This window comes from Triticum urartu, chromosome 5A (assembly GCF_056163025.1).
Source record: "Triticum urartu cultivar PI428250 chromosome 5A, HENAU_Tu73, whole genome shotgun sequence".
NCBI classification, from domain to species: domain Eukaryota; kingdom Viridiplantae; phylum Streptophyta; class Magnoliopsida; order Poales; family Poaceae; genus Triticum; species Triticum urartu.
The window spans coordinates 570,576,683-570,597,017 of NC_141877.1; the positions used below are offsets into that span (position 1 = coordinate 570,576,683).

The window sequence follows — 20,335 nt, forward strand, 5'->3', positions numbered from 1 at the left end:
CCAAATATACTCGTTCACAGAATGGATTTGCACAAAACAGGACTAAAAATTAGAGATAGGAGCAACACAAGAAGAAAACGAGATTTACTTGTGTCCTGTCCTGTGTAGGTGATGTTGATTCCACGAACTGCAGCCCGACGACTTTCTTGAGGACGGAAGTGACGACCCGAGCTGGAGCCAAAGATTGCAGTCCCTCTCCCCCCCTCCAAGCATCCCCGTCCCCCTTCTTCCTCTCCAAGGGCATATCAAATCCATGACGCTCTAGCTGCGGTCCCCGACATCCTTCATCTCGCTCCCTCGACCCCTCCTCCAAGCTCATCCACAAGCCCGAGGCGCCGCCCTCTTGTGTAGTCGCCCCGTGCTGGCTCGCCAACCTCCGCGCAACTTGGTGGCGACGTTGGTCCGCCGTCCGCATGACGCCGATTTAGGCGCCAGTTCTGGCCAAACTGCAGCACGGCTAAGTCCGGCAAGCACACATGGGCCGCGCCCAGCCAAGCGACGCAGGTCTGGCCGACCCCGATGGGGGGCTCCGGTGCCGGCCAAGCTGCTGCACGGCCAGGTCCGGCAAGCGCACGCGCACGCGGTCGGCGACCAGCCGAGCGGGGACGGGATGACATATGGTAGATTGTAAGCTTTATGGGAACGGGCGGCCGAAGGAGAACGGGTCCACGAAACATCTAGGTGCACGCCGGACGGAGGTACAACAAGATCTAGGCAGCCGCAAGGACCTGGAATTTGGAGGAGCAAAAGCTTCAGCTCGAGCTCTGTTCAGAGAGAAGGGGAAAGATGTGGATAGAAGTGTATTGAAGAAGGGAATCTGTATTACGATGTGTATTTTTTTTCGCACAAATTCTGGAGCGGGGCGTGCGTGGAGCCAGGGCCGTGCGATCGGTGCGCCGCACGGATGGTCGCACGCAGCGGCCGCAGGCAAGCCGCATCCATCCAATCTCGGTGCTGCTTCCTCCGTTTTAAAATAAGTTAACCAAAAAAACATTCATTCATGATAATATCCAAAAAAACCAAAATTTACAAAAAGGAAAAAAAAAGAGAAAACAAATTTGATATACGGTCCCAGTTCGTGGGCGTTTTCCAATACAGTGTGTCACAGCAATACCAACCCGACGCCGACGATACCAAGTTCACACCTATCCAGCAAAATGGAAAACGATGGCAAATGCCACGAAAGAGAAGCCAATCCTATCGCTGATTCGTGCTTAAGAGCATCTTCAGCCGTTGACCTTTCAAGAGGCGCTAAAAATCGCCTTCGGAACGTACCGGCGCAAAACGCGCGCTGGGGGCGTGATGCCATCCAGTCATGGCGTCCATGGGATTTTTTTAAACGGTGCAAACACGGCGAGTTCATACATATTTCGGTGACTTCAAACCAAATTCGATCAACACGGCACAAACACGTCCGCTCATACATATTTAAAGTATTTTACAAAAAGAAAAAACACACTACTAGGTCCGCCCGCCGTCTCGCTTGCCTCGCCGCTCCTTGCCGGCCGCCGCCCTTGCAGTTCTACATGCCGAGGAGGCTGTAGAACCGCGTGTAGTCGCCACCGCCGCCGTCGTCGTCGTCGCCGCCGCCTCCGTCGTGGCCGCCGTCCCTGCTGCAACCGTCCCCCGGTTGACGCGGCGGGTTGGACGGTCCGGCGGCGTCCTCGTCGTCGTCGCTGTCGAGGATCACGACGCCGTCCTTGTCCTCGCGCCCACGCTTGCGGGCGGCGATCTCCTTCAGGGCCCGGGTCTGCCGGGTCATCTCAGTCCGGAGGTAGTCGTCGCGCGCCCACCGTAGGGCGTCCGCGTCGGAGAAGCCGCGCCGGGCTATCTCCTCGTACTCCGGGGGAAGACTAGGCTCCGTTTGGGCGTGACGAGGACGAGGCGCCCGGAAGCGGGGGTGGAGTCGGCGATGCGGATATCGGAGCTGCGGGTGCGCCGACTGACAGGCGTGTCCTGAGGCTCCGGCTTGACAGGCGTGTCCTGAGGCTCCGGCTTGACAGGCGTGTCCTGGGGCCCCGGCTTGACGGGGCGGAGGCAGGGAGAGCCGGTCGACCGACCGGACGAGGAGGAGGAAGCCTCGGGGTCCATGCGCCTCGGCGTCCACGAGCTCCCTCGGCGGCGAGAGAAGGACGGCGGGGAGGGGTACTCCAGCCTCGGCGTGTTGCCGCTCTCGATGTACTCGAGGACGGCCTCCAGCGTGCGGCCGGGCACGCCTCACCATTGGCGCCGCCCCTCGGAGTTGAGCCTGCCGGAGGGCACGATGCCGTTGGTGGCCTCGAGCTGCTCCGCGTGACGGCGGCGGAAGTACGGCTCCCAGAGCGGGCTGTCGAGGACGTAACGCGGCCCCTCCCTCGCCGCCCGCGGCAGAGAGGCGCGGATACACGTGATCTCCGCACGACGCGCCGCCCCGGTGGGCGGTGGTGGCACCAAGACCCCGCGGCGCTGATTCTCCACGTGCAGGGCACCCGCATGTCCGGCGAGACCGGGTACTCGGCCTCAAAGAGGAGCCGAGTTTCGTCCTCGTGAAGGTGGCGGCGGCCGAAGCCGTTCGCCGCCACGTCGTCGCGTGGGAATCGCTCGGCCATTTCTTTGAACTGGGACGGCGAAGGGAGAGGGAGGAAGGGGAGAGAGGGCGCGTCGGCGGTGGTGGAGACTCTGTGCGTGCCACCGGCGCGCTGGGGTCGTCTTATATAAGCGGAGGCGGCGCGAGCACGCGTGACGGCCTTGTCTATGCGTGGCATGCGCGGGGACGCGCGTCGTCACGCCTTTACTGCGCCGTCCGTGAGGCATCAATGGCGGAGGCTGACCGACGCGACAGCGCGCGGCAGCTTCGGCATTGATCCGCCGCGGGAAACGAGGCGATGAGAACGATGAAGCGGCGAGAAGCGAGACGAGTCGCTGGTAAGGAGGGCCCGCGACTCTTTCACGCCAAAAACGATTCGCCCGGCGCCCCCCAGCGCACCGGGTTTGAGTTGGATCCGCCGGCGCCAATTTCGGTCCGAGCCGATGAAAATTGGGTCTTTGAGGACACGACTGGGCCGATTTTTTAACACCGACGATTGAAAAGTCAACTGAGGGGCCTTATCAGAGACGCGGCTGGAGATGCTCTAAGAGCTGGGATAGAAACTGCTCATGCGTCACTCGGTACCCGAGTTTCAAACGGCGTGACACTGACTTTGCTGCCTGGCTACTCAAAACAATCCGGGTTAAATTGGTCATTTGTACTTGTACCAGCACGTACAAGCAACAGGATTTCTGAACCGAATGCCCCGTCGTCCTTTTACAACGACAAAGAAGAAGCGAGTGTCCTGGGCTGAGATGACACAACGGGCCGAAAATGGATCTGTGGCCCACGAGGTTTTCTTCGTTAGGGAGTTGGGCTTAGTTCAGCATTCGGTGGTAACTAGTTTTTCTTATCTACTATCACTATAAAAGAAAGATAGAGGCAGATACAAACAATCACATCCATCCATCATCAAAATCTAATGACTCTTAATTATTCTGTGTTTAACACTACAAACGACGCGTCAAGTCACAATCGATCGATCTCTAATCTGCCCCGCAGTAAAAAGGGAAAAAACCCGCCCGCACGACCTCCTTCTCCTCCCGCACGACCTCCTCCTCCTCCCGCGCCGTTCGCTTCGCGCAGCCGCGCCCTTCACCGCCGCCTCGCGCGCCGGAGCCACGGGAAGCCGCCGCAGGTCACCGGGAGCCTGCCCCTGCCGCGGGTCGCCGCCTTCCCAGCCGCGGGAGCCCGCCCCCGCCGCGGGTCGCCGCCTCCCCAGCCGCGAGAGACCGCCCCGCCGCGGTTCGCCGCCTCCCCAGCCGCCGGAGCCGCCCCGCCGCGCCCTTCGACACCTCCGGAGCCGCAGCTTGGCCGCCACCACTCCGCCGCAGCTTGGGGGCAATACCGCGGGAGGGGTCGTGCCAGCGGGCGCTCCGTGATGGACGCGAGCATGGGCCGTTGTCACCGCCTGCTGCTCTCCTCTGCTGCACCAGGAATGCGAGCTAGGGTCTCCGTCGTCGTTCCTCCATGAAGCCGGGAAAGCCATCACCGCCGCAGACGGTGTGGGGCTACTCGCCAGCGCTGGTAGCTTCCAACGAGCATGTGATGTGCCTGCTCCGCAACGGTCATGCCCCGCGCTTGCTGACAAGGTAAGGATGCTTTGGACCAGGGGCTTGCAGTAGTAGATTGGCCAGAACTACATCCATGACTGCTTCGTGAACAGAACTGCCATATGTATCCCGATATGAGGCGACATTTGTTTTGTCTATCTGCGTGATGTGAGATTATTTACTCTTTTCTCAATTGGGCTTGTGCATGAATTAGTGGATGCACATGATATGCTTCTAGATGTAAGTTTAGATATTGAGTTATTCAGTTGTGTTAGGAAATCAAGCTCTGGGAGATGAGTTAGGCCCCGCTTGGATACGGTGTAAATTTATACATCCGGATTTAATCTACAGGTGTATTTTACCGGCTGCTGTGTTATTTCCTCCTAAATTGAAAACGACGGCTGGAGGTCTGTTTTGATTACAGGGGTATTTAGGAGCAAACCGACAATCCAAGCAGAGCCTTAGTGGTTGTTTTTTAGCACTTTATGAATTTAGCTACGATTTTATGATGTTGCAAAAGACAATTGAATTTTATGAAAAACATGTCTGGTATTTTCTTCGAATACAAACTAGATGCTTCGTTCTTGCATACCTTAACCCAACAATGTAAATATAAGTGTGAAGTCCTATTCATTTCTCACTATAGGTTGCATGGCGCTGTACATAAGTAATTTTTTCTTTCTTCTTTCTTCTTTGTGAGACGATTTGGAGTTAGGGAATTTTTCTACTCTCTCCGTCCCATAGCTTGAAAAATGATCTTATATTGTAGGATGGAGGGAGTATGAACTAAAATTTTAGCATAGAAGTAATGCTGACTAAGCTGGTGAAATCCTTCGACTGAGATTCTCTGATTGATTCCCATGATTATATCGTCACACTTTAGGAGATGAGTTTATTTACATACATGCTTTGAGATTATATCTTTGTATTCATATTAATGGCTGGAGCACACATTTCCTTTTATTTATCAATTATATTTTTTCTATCCAAATTCAGGATTCTAATCATGTTCACGTTTTAAAATAGTTGCCAGGGAGCATGCTTATAATCTTTGTGCAGACCAGCGAATCAACAATACTGTTAGTTTTGTGTAAAGAGAAATGTAATAAAGAAGCCATAATTTTTCTGAAGGTTTCTTAGTTTAAGGAAACAACAAAATTAACCAATCTATTACCTAAGGTGAGCATGAAGACACTTTCATACGATGCCTTAGTAGTATGGAATATGTATATTCCCTTTTTGAAAGTTTTCTTAAACTAATTAGCGCCCCATTAAATTATTCTCACATTTTACATGTTTTTATCAGGTCAAGCAGGATGATATCTCTGTTGTTCTCATGACATTTGGGATGCTTGAAACTTTATTACCTTTTGAGCGAAGAGCCGCCTTTGTTTTCAGATACTACCTGCGCAAAAAATCCCTACCAAGCGTTTGTAGAGAAGCATATGGGAGCTAAGATAGTTATGAAAAAAGAGACTTTGTTATTTATTTAGTACTGAGATCCATAACATGGATGCTAGAATCTTTTTTTTTTGTATATAATTGAACAAAGTGATTTTTTTCCAGATCATAAATTGCTTGGAAAAATGTAACATTGATGCTAGAATCCCGACGAGACTATGGCTGGTGATGTAGATTATTTTGTATGCTGATGGTGCCGTGGCGGCTGCATGGCGGAGGGCTGCACGCTCGACTTTGACATCGCCGTCCGCAGTCCGCACCTGCACTCCTTTTCGGCTTTTCCCATTCCTTCCTTTCCAGGAATTGGCTGAAGATGTTTTTTTGTTTTGTGTGTGCCTGTGCAGTATATGGTGGCGGGCGGGCGGAACCTCTTCGCACTGCTCCCGGAGGTGTCAAGGGCGTCAAGCCCTCTGTCGTGATCGAATCGGGCTCCCAGGTTCAGTCCCATCTTCCCTTTGCTCCCTCACTGCGCAGTTTCTCTCCTATCTGTCGAGATTTACTATTATGTCTCTCTACTGCTATTCTACTGAATTGTGTTCTTGGAGCATCAAAGCCAATTGCTTTACTGCAATGAAAACAAAAAGAATTTAATATGTTGAGTTTACCTCAATGAAAACAAAAGGAATTTAATATTGTATACGGTGTTACATGTCACAATATGTTTAGTTCCTGTTAGTTCTGTTTATTTGCATCTTCTGCTACAGTCCATGGACACATGCAACATATGCAGAACCACAAACTAGGTGCAATCTGATGTTCCCTTGGTAGAACCTTCTTTAAGAAAATAGTACCCAATGTTCGATGCTTTCCACTCTCTTTTGGTGATTATTTTGTGATTCTGTAAATAAAGGTAAACTATTTTCGGATCCCCCCTCCCGGCAGCACACTCATCATGCAGTTTAATACAGCTTCTGATATATCTTGCACGTTTGAAACTATTATATTGTATATGAATATATGAGAACGGACGTTTGGCTCTCGGCCTCCATGGAGGCCTTTTTTTTGAAAAAGAATCAAAATTCAAAATTTTTGGTTTCAAAAAAAATCTGAAAAAAATCATGACCCCTTTGCAGTGTTTCTTTGGAACACTGCATTCCACTACCACGTGCAATCATTTATTAGGTAATATCTGGACCTGTACACACCCAGATTTCGGGGATTTATAATGCGAGTGAGTTATTATGTTACTTGAATTGGTGTACGTAATCTGGTTTTGTTGGGGCTTTGTTTTCAGTTATTCCAATAGGTCACGGACTTTCCACGCGCTCAGACAGCAACATTCTTTATCCAATGGGTGATGTGATTTTTTATCCATCTGAATATTGTGTTATCATTTGTTTTAATTCAAGTGATATTACACATGTAGCTTGCTGGGTATATTTTACAATAGTTACCTTTGGAAATTTCTTAGAGATTATAGATGGGACAGAGACAACATTGCAGATACGTCGCAGCTGGGCACCATGATCATTGCCCCCATACCTCCTTTTTATGTTATGAAGATATACATGTAGGTTTCCTTTTTGGTAATTTTTGGAGATCATAAATGATATTAATATTAGAGAAAAGTATATTTTTCGTCCCTCAACTCTTGGCAGAGTCTAAGATTTTGTCCCTCGACTTCGAAACCAGAAAACTTGCACCTCCAACTACTAAAACCGGACAAGGTTCATCCCTGGACACGGTTTTGACCGGTTTTTGTGCTGACTTTCGCCGGTTTTGATCGTATTTTGACTTTTGAGTCAAATTCACGTACTTTCTTCAAGTCCGTTTATTTTTTCAGGTCCGCATACTTTCTACAAAAGTTCATGAATTTGAAAGCAGTGCACGAACTTGAAAAAAGTACACGCATTTGAGAAAAATACTTGAACTAGAAAAAAGTATGCGAATTTGGAAAATTGCGTGAACTTGATAAAGTACGTAGATTTGAAAATAGTGCGAATTTCAAAAGGATGTGTGAATTTGAAATTTTTACGCGAACATGAAAAAGTACAAATATTTAAAAAATGTACATGAATTTCAAAAGATTCACAGATTCAAAAAATATACGCGTATTTAAGTCAGCACCGGTCAAACCGGGGTGAGTTAGCACCAAAACCACTCAAAGCTGAGACCAGGGATGAACCTTGTCCGGTTTCAGTAGTTGAGGATGCAAGTTGTCCAGTTTCGAAGTTAAGGGATCAAATCTAGACTCCGCCAAGAATTGACCGGTTGTACTGCAATTTGCAAGGTTTCTTGTGTCTGTGTGTACGAACAGATCGAATCAAATTGAAGTGACTTTGATTAATTTCCTTTTCAAAGTTATTGTTGGGCCAGCTATTAACCTCTATAAAACATTTATCTTCACTTCTCTTTTGCTGCCAGGAAATCTGGTGCAAGCCCCACTACAGTTTTATATAAAGATGTTGGAGGCAGCATCGGAAGAGACAAGTCTGCGGTAAATTTCTCCCTGATACTGTAATAGTGTTATCTATAGTCTTAGAAAAAAAATCAACATTTACTGTTATCTGAAACGTATGTTTTCTTAGCGTTTTCTAGCATTTTCTGGTCATCAATTGACTTATCATCCTATCTTTTTGTAAACCATGGAATTTTTAAAGTTCAAAATAGCGTGTACATCAACTATTTCACTTCACAGTGATAAATGGATGGAGTGCTTGTGACACAGAAAACCTCTTTTGTGGATCTAACAACAAAAATCTGTTTTCAGTATTTCTTTGGATATGGAAACTTTTTTGGATCGTCACCTAGAAAATAAATTGGCACAAGCTTACTGACATAGAGTTGCAGGTCAGCGTGAGCTAAAAATATTTAAATTCAAAAGAATATTTCCGAGATAGTTTGCGGTTCCTATTTTCTGGTCATGCTTTTTTGAAAATAACTTTTCGTCATGCTTGCTTTTATACGGCTTGTTGAAAATTCAATTTTACTATTAGAAGATGATAATAAATCAGATTCATACTGGAGTTCACTTTTCTTGAACAGAAAACAGAAGGATCAGGTTGTACGTGATAGAATATATGCCTATAAAATGAAAAGGATAATAGATTCCTAAGTACTAGAACTGTCATACCATTCCCAGGAAGTTGCTTCTTGATGTCATTCCAGAAAATAGAAGGATCAATAGAATGTTCTCGATGATCATTTTAGGTGTCCTTTTAGGTATCAACACCAAATAGCAGGGCTTCATCTTAGTACTGATCAATAGGAGCATGTTCGAACTATTGCATAAGTAAAAATAATTTTTTCACGACTTCTCTTATGCTCCCAGGGAATCTTGTCCAAACTCCACATCGCTGTCACCGAACAAAGTTGGAGGTGCAATTGAAAGAGACCAGCCAGATTCTTCTTCCGGGTATTAAAAAGAAAACCTGGCTAGAGATTTCATGCCATGCCATTCCATTTATGTTTGCTTGTGTGCTTATCATATCTGATTACATGATTGACATTTATTTCATAATTAGCATATACTTCGACACATGATATGTTTTGCTTTATTTATGGACAACAAGATACGTTTACTTATTGTGATCATATAAGTGAACAAACATAGCCAACGGTTAAAGTTTATATCTACTATGTATATTTTTTTTCATTCACACATGTCTCACTGCCTTTTAAGCACTTAGAGAGAACTGGAGATTGCTCTCATTAAATGTGAACAAGATTGATGTTCTTTTTTTTCCAAAATAGTAAATACTGTGTTCTCTTGATTGTTTTTTGATTTTTCAGCTTACCTGAATCTAAGAAGTCCGACCATCAATTAATGAGAGATTTTTGCTTCTATCATTCGTGGAACCATAGAAATGAAATACAGACCGCGCCTCAACCAATACTTCACAATCTTTTTGCCCGAAGCAAACAGTATCATTATTTATATATTCTAAATTAAAATATTTTCACTTGTGTGCTCAAGTAAAATTTTACTGCTTAAAGGAGAAGAAACCATTTTATCACTCCTACAGTTCACAGGGAGAGAGAACAAGAAAGAAAACCTTCCACCACAATCTTGTCTTCCTACTTACTTTTACTTACCAAGAAGAATCAACAATAAGGGAATCTTTTAAGGAAATGGATAAAAGATCATTTTCAGTTAGTAATGTACAACTCCCAACTTGTCTCTTTTACTTCTTTTTCTGTGCATGTGCACCCTGTTGAATGGTGTTGTACTTGTACATACTGGAGTTGCAGGCAAAACAATGTGATGGATGGTTTAAAAGATTATCTGGATGAATTCATCTCCAGGGTAAAAGAAGCCAGGCAATGTGCATGACGTTTGATTGGAAATAATGTTACCTTGAAAATGTACGAGTGCTTTGTTGGCATCTGACATTGCAGAATCAAACATTGATGCATACCTTTGTAAATTCTCTTGGGGAGAAAAAGTATAATTTGCAAGTTGCAACATTGATCCCAAAATACATGGTGTTCACACATACCTATTTTATGTAGTTTGTGATAAACCAAAATGTTCAGTCTTTGAAAGTACCATCAATGACCTCTATTTATATGGAGAGTTATGAAAAAATGACATAAAACAACTTTGAACCTCTCTTGCTAGATGTAAGGGACTGAAAACATGGTTTTTGGTCCTATATGATGAATGTTGCCTTGGCTGTTTTTTTGTGTGTGTCATCTTATACTACCATCAACAACTATAAGTATATGGTAGTACGAGACATGCACACAAGGTGTTTTTGATTGGGAGTGGATGCATCTTTGAGAAGAGCATTAGCAGAGACGTACGTTGCACGTGCAAGCTTACTAGTCAGATAAAAACTCCGAGGGACGAGTGCATATACCACAACATCCCGAACACCTGCTGCATTTTAGTATCTGAAACGAAAAATGCTGAGCAATTTGTGAATTGTTTCACAATTCTCCGGTTTAGCTTCTTAGGGCCGCTGGTTGTTTGTTCCACGGTGACACGGCGTACTTATTGACAAGGGACGAGGCATCGCTTTGACGAAGGGGAGACATACAACACTCATCACTTTTCAATGTTAGCGGATTTTCGTACGGCAAGCTGCACATCACTGATTTGCTAATTGAGTACTTGCTAATTGAGTGCTTCCTCTGTCCGAAAATACTTGTCGGAGAAATGAATGTATCTTGACATATTTTAGTTCTACATACATTCATTTGTATTCATTTGTATGCATTAGTGTGACAAGTAATTTCGGATGAAGGGAGTACTTTCTAACGAACCTGCATCACTATCGGCCCTGCTGCCTTCTTCATCGTCTGTTTCTGTCGCTCGATTGTTCAGATCCACCTCACCAAGCCTATGTATGCCAGCTTCTCCAATGTCATGCTCTTGTGTAAGTGGGGTGTTAACTTCTAGCAATGGCTAGCTTCCAGTGAAGGTATCATACATCTCTGGATTGGGTACATTGTGGGCTTGTGGCTGGCGGCTCGAGACTTATGGCCATCGCAGCATACCGGCGCGCGATTAAGGTCTATGTCGCAGAGGATATGACCTGACTTCACCACCGCATATATGACAAGGATCTTGATGCAAGATTCACCGACCATTCTCCCAAGAATAAGCCTCTGCCAAGGCGATCATCAAGCAGAATGACCCAATGTCTATGTCGGCGTCATATCTTCCTTCCAACCTTACTACACAATTGTACTCCACACCCAGCTCTAGTCTGGCCCAATCAACCAGTTCAGAAAAGAGTTGGCTCCTTAGGGAAACATAAGGCACGGCTACGGGTGTCCACAAAACCACACCAGTGGTATATTGAATGTTAATAGTGCCGCTATGATATAAATGCAATACATTATGGCACGCCATCCTTCATAAAAAGGGAATATAACAAATATTAACCAGTGCGCCAGATACAAGTTGTTCCTGTACCACGATAAAGGATATAAAGCTACTTCGTATGCTCTAATTAGCTAAACTTGGCCAGACGAGATATGTCATATAGAACTGATCTACAACCTCCGAACTTGATTCATATAAACCCTTACATTACAAACTAAGACGAGTACTTGGTGGTTTCGGCAGATCTGGCTGCAGGTGCGGCATCTCCACCCTTCCACTCTTCGACTGTTGGGGATTTCAAATTGGGCTTGGGTTTGGCGTTCGGATTGGTGTAAGGTTGGTGGGGGTGGGGGATGCAATAGGAGCAGCATACGAAAGGGGTGGGGCCGGTCGTTAGCACGACTGAGTGGAAAGGGGAGGGGGTCCATAGGAAAGGGGTGAGGCTGCAAGGGATGTTCGAGACGGCGGTCGGCGAGGACGCTACCAGTGGAACACGCCGGCAAGGTGAAGGAAATATGCCCTAAAGGCAAGAATAAAGTTGTTATTTATATTTCCTTAATATCATGATAAATGTTTATTATTCATGCTAGAATTGTATTAACCAGAAACTTAATACATGTGTGAATACATAGACAAACAGAGTGTCCCTAGTGTGCCTCTACTTGACTAGCTCGTTAATCAAAGATGGTTACGTTTCCTGACCATAGACATGTGTTGTCATTTGATAAACGGGATCACATCATTAGAGAATGATGTGATGGACAAGACCCATCCGTTAGCTTAGCATAATGATCGTTTAGTTTTATTGCTACTGCTTTCTTCATGACTTATACATGTTCCTCTGACTATGAGATTATGCAACTCCCGAATACCGTAGGAACACCTTGTGTGCTATCAAACGTCACAACGTAACTGGGTGATTATAAAGATGCTCTACAGGTGTCTCCGAAGGTATTTGTTGGGTTGGCATAGATCGAGATTAGGATTTGTCACTCCGTGTTTCGGAGAGGTATCTCTGGGCCCTCTCAGTAATGCTCATCACTATAAATCTTGCAAGCAATGTGACTAATGAGTTAGTTGCAGGGTGAAGTATTACGGAACGAGTAAAGGGACTTGCCGGTAACGAGATTGAACTAGGTATGATGATACCGACAATCGAATCTCGGGAAAGTAACATACCGATGACAAAGGGAATAACGTATGTTGTTATGCGGTTTGACCGATAAAGATCTTCATAGAATATGTAGGAGCCAATATGAGCATCCAGGTTCCGCTATTGGTTACTGACCGGAGATGTGTCTCGGTCATGTCTACATAGTTCTCGAACCCGTAGGGTCCGCACGCTTAACGTTCGATGACGATTGGTATTATGAGTTATGTGATTTGATGAACAGTAGTTTGTTCGGAGTCTCGGATGAGATCACGGACATGACGAGGAGTCTCGAAATGGTCGAGACATAAAGATTGATATATTGGAAGGCTATATTCGGACATCAGAATGGTTCCGAAGAAGTTCGGGTATTTTTCGGAGTACCGGAAGATTACCGGAACCCCCGGGAGAATTTATGGGCCTTATGTGCCATAAGAGGGAAGCACACCAGCCCACAAGGGGTTGGTGCCCCCCCCCTTGGGCAAGAGGCCGATTAGGACTAGGAGAAGGCCCCCCCTTCCTTCTCCTCCTCCCTTCCCCCTTTCCAACTCCATGTGGGAGGTGGAATCCTACTAGGACTAGGGAGTCCTAGTAGGACTCCACACCTTGGCGCGCCCCCCTAGGGTTGGCTGCCTCTCCTTCTCCCTACTTTATATACGGGGGCAGGGGGGCATCCTAGAACACACAAGTTGATCTTTTAGCCGTGTGCGGTGCCCCTTTCATAGTTACACACCTCGGTCATATCGTTGTAGTGCTTAGGCGAAGCCCTGCGTCGGTAACTTCATCATCACCATCGCCACGCCGTCGTGCTGACGGAACTCTCTCTCATCCTCAACTGGATCAAGATATCGAGGGACGTCATCGAGCTGAACGTGTGTTGAACGCGGAGGTGCCGTACGTTCGGTGCTTTGTTCGGTTGGATCGCGAAGACGTTCGACTACATCAACAACGTTACTAAACGCTCCCGCTTTCGGTATATGAGGGTACGTACACACACTCTCCCCTCTCATTGCTATGCATCTTCTAGATAGATCTTGCGTGATTGTAGGTAATTTTTTTGAAATACTGCGTTCCCCAACACAAGGTGGGTATACGATGACTATGAGTGTGGATTTGGAAAGTAACGTGAGGAAAGGGACGAGCTTTTCCGTGTGTGTGTGGGGGGGGGGAGCCAATGCTCAAATATACAAATTCCACCGCGCCTAGTCCAAATGAGACCACCTGTTTTTTTATGTCACAAACACGCCTATTACATACGTGCGAATAGCAAACCCACAGCTAGGGCATGTTGGGGGGAGGGGGGAGCCAATGCTCAAATATACAAATTCCACCGCGCCTAGTCCAAATGAGTCCACCTGTTTTTATGTCACAAACACGCCTATTACAAACGTGCGAATAACAAACGCATGAAAGTGCGTTATATCGACTAGAGGGGGGGTGAATAGGCGATTTTTATGAAAGTTTTCAAAACGTGGAAGTTATGAAGACAAACGACCGAAATAAACCTATTACCCTGCAGCGGAAGGTAGACTACACTAGGCAAGCCATAGTCAAGTATTCAATAGAGTGAAAGCACAATAACTAAGAGCAGCAATGTAGTAAGGATCAAGTAGGAAGAAATTATGAAGCCAAACAGAACACGCAGTCACTCAGTGAAGATAAAAGATAGTGCAATCATACAATGTCTTCACAAGGAGTAACAGTACGTAAAGAGAAGGGAAGGATGAAACCAGTGACTTGTTGAAGACAATGATGTGTTGGACCAGTTCCAGTTGCTGTGACAACTGTACGTCTGGTTAGGGCGGCTAGGTATTTAAACCTGAGGACACACAGTCCCGGACACCCAGTCCTGAACACGCAGCTCAGGACACCCAGTCCTCACCGTATTCTCCTTGAGCTAAGGTCACACAGACCTCGCCCAATCACTCTGGTAAGTCTTCAAGGTAGACTCTCAAACCTTCACAGACTTCGTTCACCAGCGATTCACAATGTCTCTTGGATGCTCAGAACGCGACGCCTAACCGGCTGGAGGATGCACAGTCCTCAAGTGTAATAAGTCTTCAGATCACACAGACAAGAAGACTTAAGTGATGCCTAATTCTCTTTGGCTCTGGGTGGTTAGGGCTTTATCCTCGCAAGGAATTCTCTCTCAAATGCTTCGAGGTGGGTTGCTCTCAAACGACAAAAGCCGTACACTAACTCTGAGCAGCCAACCGTTTATGGTTGTAGGGGGTGGGCTATTTATAGCCACAAGGCAACCCGACCTGATTTGTTCGAAATGACCCTAGGTCACTAAGGAACTGACACGTGTTCCAACGGTCAGATTTCAAACTCACATGACAACTTTACTTGGGCTACAAGCAAAGCTGACTTGTCCGACTCTGGACAAGATTCACTCTCATAGTCTTCACTCGAAGACATAGGTTTTGTTTAAGCATCACTTCAGTCATTCTGAATGGTTCTCTTGGACCCCACTTAACAGTACGGTGGTTCCTATGACTCAACAAAGAAGAAAAAGAACTACGAAAGATCTAAGTCTTCGAGCTCCATAGGCTTCATGCGATGTCTTCTCTTGTCATAGTCTTCAATGTGAATGTCTTCATATACCACCTTTGACTTCAATGTCTTCATACATTTTTAGGGGTCATCTCTGGTAGGAAAACCGAATTAATGAGGGACTTCTACCTGTGTTATCCTGCAATTCTCACAAACACATTAGTCCCTCAACTAGGTTTGTCGTCAATACTCCAAAACCAACTAGGGGTGGCACTAGATGCACTTACAATCTCCCCCTTTTTGGTGATTGATGACAAACTAGTTGAAGTTTTCAACGGGGAATATAATATGTGAAATTGTAAAGGATAAGGAATTGTCTTCATAAGTTGCAAGGGCTCCCCCTGAAGATGTGCATATAAGTAGTTTGCTTTTGGAATGCAAATGCACATGGCAGGTTGTGCTTGTGGAGATCCTTTTCAACTTATGATGACAATCCACTATGCATGAAAAGGGTATGTGAAGATAATGACATGCATAATGGAAAATGGACGTCTGCAAAATGATCTAAGTGCGGAATTTATCGTCGCACATGCGGAATTTATCATCGCATCACAAGGTGGCAAATAGGTAGCAGACGACCATCGAGTTTTAAGTGTTACAACTCAAAGAACCAAATGTATCAAAACGGGAGTTGTAAACACGAAGCAAAATATAACGCACCCGCCCATATGGACCCGCTTGAAGACTATCAAACTCAGCTTCTCCCCCTTTTGTCAGTAAGGACCAAAAAGGTTTGAAGACATAGAGCATCTACTCGTTCCCATGAAGAGTAGGTGAAGCAGCAGGGTCGTTGGTGGTGTTTGGCGGTGCAGAAGAGCTTGGAGCAGAGTCGAAGCGTGCTGAAGGAGGTGGCGGTGAAGTAGCATCATCTTCATCCTCGATCACTCTGGCATTCACAGTTGCAGCAGAGGAAGAGAACTCAGAGTCTTCAAGAGATGGAGTTCGTCGCAGCACTGCCCTTCGAGGAGGTGTGGAGTCAAACTTGAAGCGCTCAGTGAAGCCATCCTCTTGAAGATCATCTTCAGAACACATCAGTGTCAGCCCTTTCCATGTGCGGCGAGAGGTTTCATGGGCAACAAAAGCATTCTTGGTGGCAAGATTGTGAATGCGATTAACATCCACCAAGAGGCTTTGCATTTGACGCTTCAGCCAGTCATGATGCCTATCCTGTTTCTGATGAAGAGCCACAAGAAGCTCTCGGTCGTTGAGAACACGAGTGCGCTTCTTGGGTCATGGAGCAGTTGTACTGTCAGTGGCTTCAGTGAGAGCAGGATGCGGTGCATGTGTAGTGCCAGCCAAAGGATACACATGAGCGACTGCTTCAACTCCTTCAATGTTTTGAGAGAAACTCTGATGCTCTGCATTCTGAAGACTTAGGGGTTCCTTGGCAGGCTTAGGATAGATGGCTTCAATAGACATATCCACATCAGGCAGAAAAATCCGATGATTGCGAGCAGATGGCTGATATGAGACAGTGGAGTGAAATTTGATCAGCCGCATGACCCATGGGGCGTAGAACTTCAAGCCAAACAGATCAGAGCCTGATGCAGCCAGTTGGCGAATGAAGAAGTCCTGTGCATTGAAGCATTTTCCATGAAGATATAGAAGACCAAAGTCTTCATTGCACCTTCAAGCTTGGCATGTGGAGAGTGCCCTTTGATGGGCCAGAGAGTTCGCCTTATGATGTGATAAATAGTCCTTGGCAGATACTCTAGGTCTTCAACAAGGAACTCTTTGGGATATGCAGCATCTTGGGGTAATGGCTTCATCATACTGAGCATCTGACTCATGTTAGGTTCAGACTTCTGAAAGATACTCTCCACAGCTTCACTGTGAAGTTGACAGTCAGATTCGTAGAGCTCTCCGGGAGTGGGCAGACCAGTGAGCTCAATGATGTCAAAGGCTTTGGCTTCGTGATGAACATTTCCTGTCATCCACTCCAGGACCCAAGTCTTCGGATCTCTGTTATACCCACGGATGTGAAGTGTGGCATAGAATTGGAGCAGCAACTCTTCATTCCAATGCTCTTGGTCAGTGACGAATGGCAGCAATCCAACTTCTTTGAAGCAATCCAGAGCTTCTTCTAGACAGGGCAGACCAACTATAGCTTCATGTCAAGACGCTTGTGTGGGAAGATGCGACCTTGATTGTATAGAATGCAAGAGTAATAGCTTCGTTGCGGATAGCTCCAGAACCGATCAGATGATATCCTTTCCCTTGAGTAGGGGTTCCTGGAGCTATTGAAGAATGTGTTGTCTGCTCTGAAGCCATTGATATTGAAGGATCCAGATACTGATGCAGGACCTGGGAACCTGGGCAATCTTGGGATTGGCTTCTGTACCTGAGGCCTGTGCTCAACATGATAGTCGAACTGGGGACCGGCAGCAGGTGCAGGAACAGAAGTAGTGGGATCAGTGGCTTCGCTGACTTCTGATGCTTTTGTTGGGGAGGGCTCCACATTAGCTTCATCCATGACAACGTCAGTGGCTTCATTGGTGGTGGTGGTGGCAGCCTCAAGATTTTTAACCTCCACTTGACGAGCTGGAGGGTCGGTCACAATCACGTTCTCCTCGAGAACCGCTTCTTGGTGGGACAGGGGAGTAGCAGCAGCTTGTGGGACTTCTTCTTCATCGGCTGATGCAGCCGGAATGTCTTCAGCAGTTTCAGCTTCAGACGCAGAGACTGGACGCCTAGGTCCTTTGCGAAGCCTGCGCAACGCAGGCGACGCGTCTGTAGTTGGAGTTGGCTGGGCCTCAAAGTCTTCTTCCTCTTGTGGGCGATCAGCCCATGAAGCTTCCTGAGCGATTGGCGTCAGAGGACGACCAATGCTGATGAGTTCGCTATTCTCGAGCTGAGGAAGGACTGCACCATCTTCTACATGGTCATGTTGACCAATGTCTTCAGCAGCGATGGGATCAGCTGCTGGAAAGTTTTCAGCTTCATGAGCCTCTGTGAAAGCAGGCTCATGGATTGTCAGTTGGCGTTCAGCGTCAGGACGAACCATGGAAATGGGTTCAACGATCAAAGGCTCTGTGGGAGCAGCCCGATCTTTCTTGGTCTTCCTCTTTTTCTTGGAGGGGGCAGTAGGAGAGGCTTCAGGATGTTTCCTCTTCCTGGCTTCAGCCTCAGCAGTCCTCGTCTTCTTGAGCTCTGAAGCGGTTGACCGGCTTTTTGACTTCGAGCCAGTCATTCTAGTTGGGAAGACAATGGGATCTGCTTCCTGCCTTGGTGCGTCAGGTTTATCCGTAGCGGGCTTCTTCATCTTCTTTGCTGCCATCCTGGGGTCGATGCCAGGACGCCCAAGGGCCTTGCGCTTCTCAGCCTCATTGTAGGCCTGCACACATTTGTCAGCCAGAACCTTCATGCGCTCACGAGAACCCTGAGCTTCTGCATGTTTCTTGAGAAAGGCTTCCTTGAGCTCGTGCAGCATAATCTTGAAGTTCTTCACCTCTTGCATGCTGAGCTTGGCCATATGCTTCTTGAACTGAGCCTTTTCATAGTCAATCTTTTGCTTCAGTTCAACAATGCGCTGGGCGATAGCTAACTCTGAAGTAATGGCGCCATGGAAGGCGACACTGAGGCCAATGGGTAGTTGCAGATCGTCGAAGCTGATGTTTGGCGTGTCAAACCATTCATCAATGAAGTTGTGGATGATTGTTACATCAAAGAGAGGCAGATCATTGAAGATTTCTGCTTCTTCTTTGCTCTTGATGAGTTGCTCAAGGGCATCATCTGCAATATCTTCATCACTTGACAGATCAATGGCATCATTGCGTAGAATGGCAGCAACTGTTAGCTCTTGGCCGGTGTGTGGCAGAGGCATCTTGACCTTCTGGGGCTTGGAGATGCGTGACAAATCTTCAGACTGCACACTGTCTTCAGGAGGTGCAGTTGCCAGTGGCTTCGCCCGTGAGAGTTTTGGAGCAGAGGCAGGCTTTGAAGCTTTTGGCTGCTTCTTTGGCTTCGGTGCTGCAGGCGCTTCATCTGATTCAGCGTCATCTGCAGGCTCGTTCACGGCAGTCCCTTGAACCAAGATATGGGTGATGAGACCTTCAAGGTTGTAGAAAGGATCGACGACATTGGGTTCTGCATCACGTGTGCCGTCAGCTCTTGGAGCAGAAGGACCAGGGTTGAAGTCTAGTCCCAATATCTTCTTATTTTGCTTTGCTGAGTTCTGGGCAAACTGGAAGTTGCGCTTGAACAGAGTGTCGTCACGACACCATAGCAGGGACGATGGGTCAGCATCCGCAGGTTGTGGTCCACGGACCATGCAGGGATAGAAGCCTTGTTCAATGGCTTCATCTCTGGTTCTGGGTTGAAGATTTTTATAGAGGATGTCTCCCCATGGTCTCTTGATGGCATTCTTTTCAGCATATTCCTTGGTCACAAATCTGTACTTGAACCACTGTTCTGCCCAATAGTGTCGAATCCATTGGATTCGTGTCTTGCGCTGATTGTAATCCTCTTCAGGATCTGTCTTGTACAGCTCTGAGAGGTCATCGGGCAGATCTCTTGATGTTTCTCCTTGACGCTTTCTGCCATCCTTCCTTGCTGATTTTTCTGAAGCCATGAACCTTAATCTGAAAGGCTTCAATACGTTCAGAGGCTTCAAAGGTTTTCTCTTGCTGGACAAACAGGAACTGGCTTCGGGAGAATTTATGTGATGCTGTAAGAATTCTGCAAATGAATGCAGACTATGAGAACCAAATGATTCTCCCATGGACATGTACCTGTGACAGCATTAAGGTGCGAGGGAAGGGGAAGAGGTCATATGCATTCTCAGAAGATTTTGAAGATAAATCAGTTTAGAAGACATTGACCTCATCGTGCGAAGACATTCACTCATAGATAAGGAGTTGGTTCCAGATTTGTACGAATCCACAGATCAGTACAAGTGAGGAATCTAACTACTTTGTGAAGCATAAGTGAATATACTAGGCATGTTATGAGATGCAGTATGAAAGGGATCCAACTTGTGTGAATAGAAACTGCTTGTGGTAGAAAGTGATAAAGCTATAGGATCAAGGGGGCCGTAAAAAGGAGGTTTTATTTACCACACGAAGAACTGCTAGACGGAGTGGAAGAGGAGGCCGAGCAGTTCGATCTTCCGTGCCCTAACTTGGCGACGGAGGAAACCTACGGCGACGGCGGAGAGGACGATGTCCGCGGTCGGCGTGAAGACGGCGTCGGAGAGGTTGCAGCAGCGAAGCGCTTCGTTGCCGGCGTCGTCGAGTGCTAGCGGTGGCACTAGGGTTCGTGCGAGAGTGGAAGAAGAG

The 20,335-nt window shown here is 46.8% G+C and overlaps 1 long non-coding RNA gene across 8 annotated transcripts; it reads left to right on the forward strand.

The window, feature by feature from the left end:
- Nucleotides 1–3,737: 3,737 nt before the first annotated feature.
- On the forward strand, nucleotides 3,738–10,360 carry LOC125510634 (uncharacterized). 8 transcript variants are annotated; one of them, XR_015602705.1, is made up of 5 exons: nucleotides 3,738–5,832; nucleotides 5,925–6,016; nucleotides 6,654–8,017; nucleotides 8,852–9,681; nucleotides 9,772–10,359. It is a non-coding gene; the product is annotated as an uncharacterized LOC125510634 (long non-coding RNA). The 8 variants fall into 8 exon arrangements; XR_015602707.1 differs by having other exon boundaries at nucleotides 6,654–7,090; nucleotides 7,945–8,017; nucleotides 8,852–10,359; XR_015602703.1 differs by having other exon boundaries at nucleotides 6,654–6,702; nucleotides 6,815–8,017; nucleotides 8,852–10,358.
- Nucleotides 10,361–20,335: the final 9,975 nt, after the last annotated feature.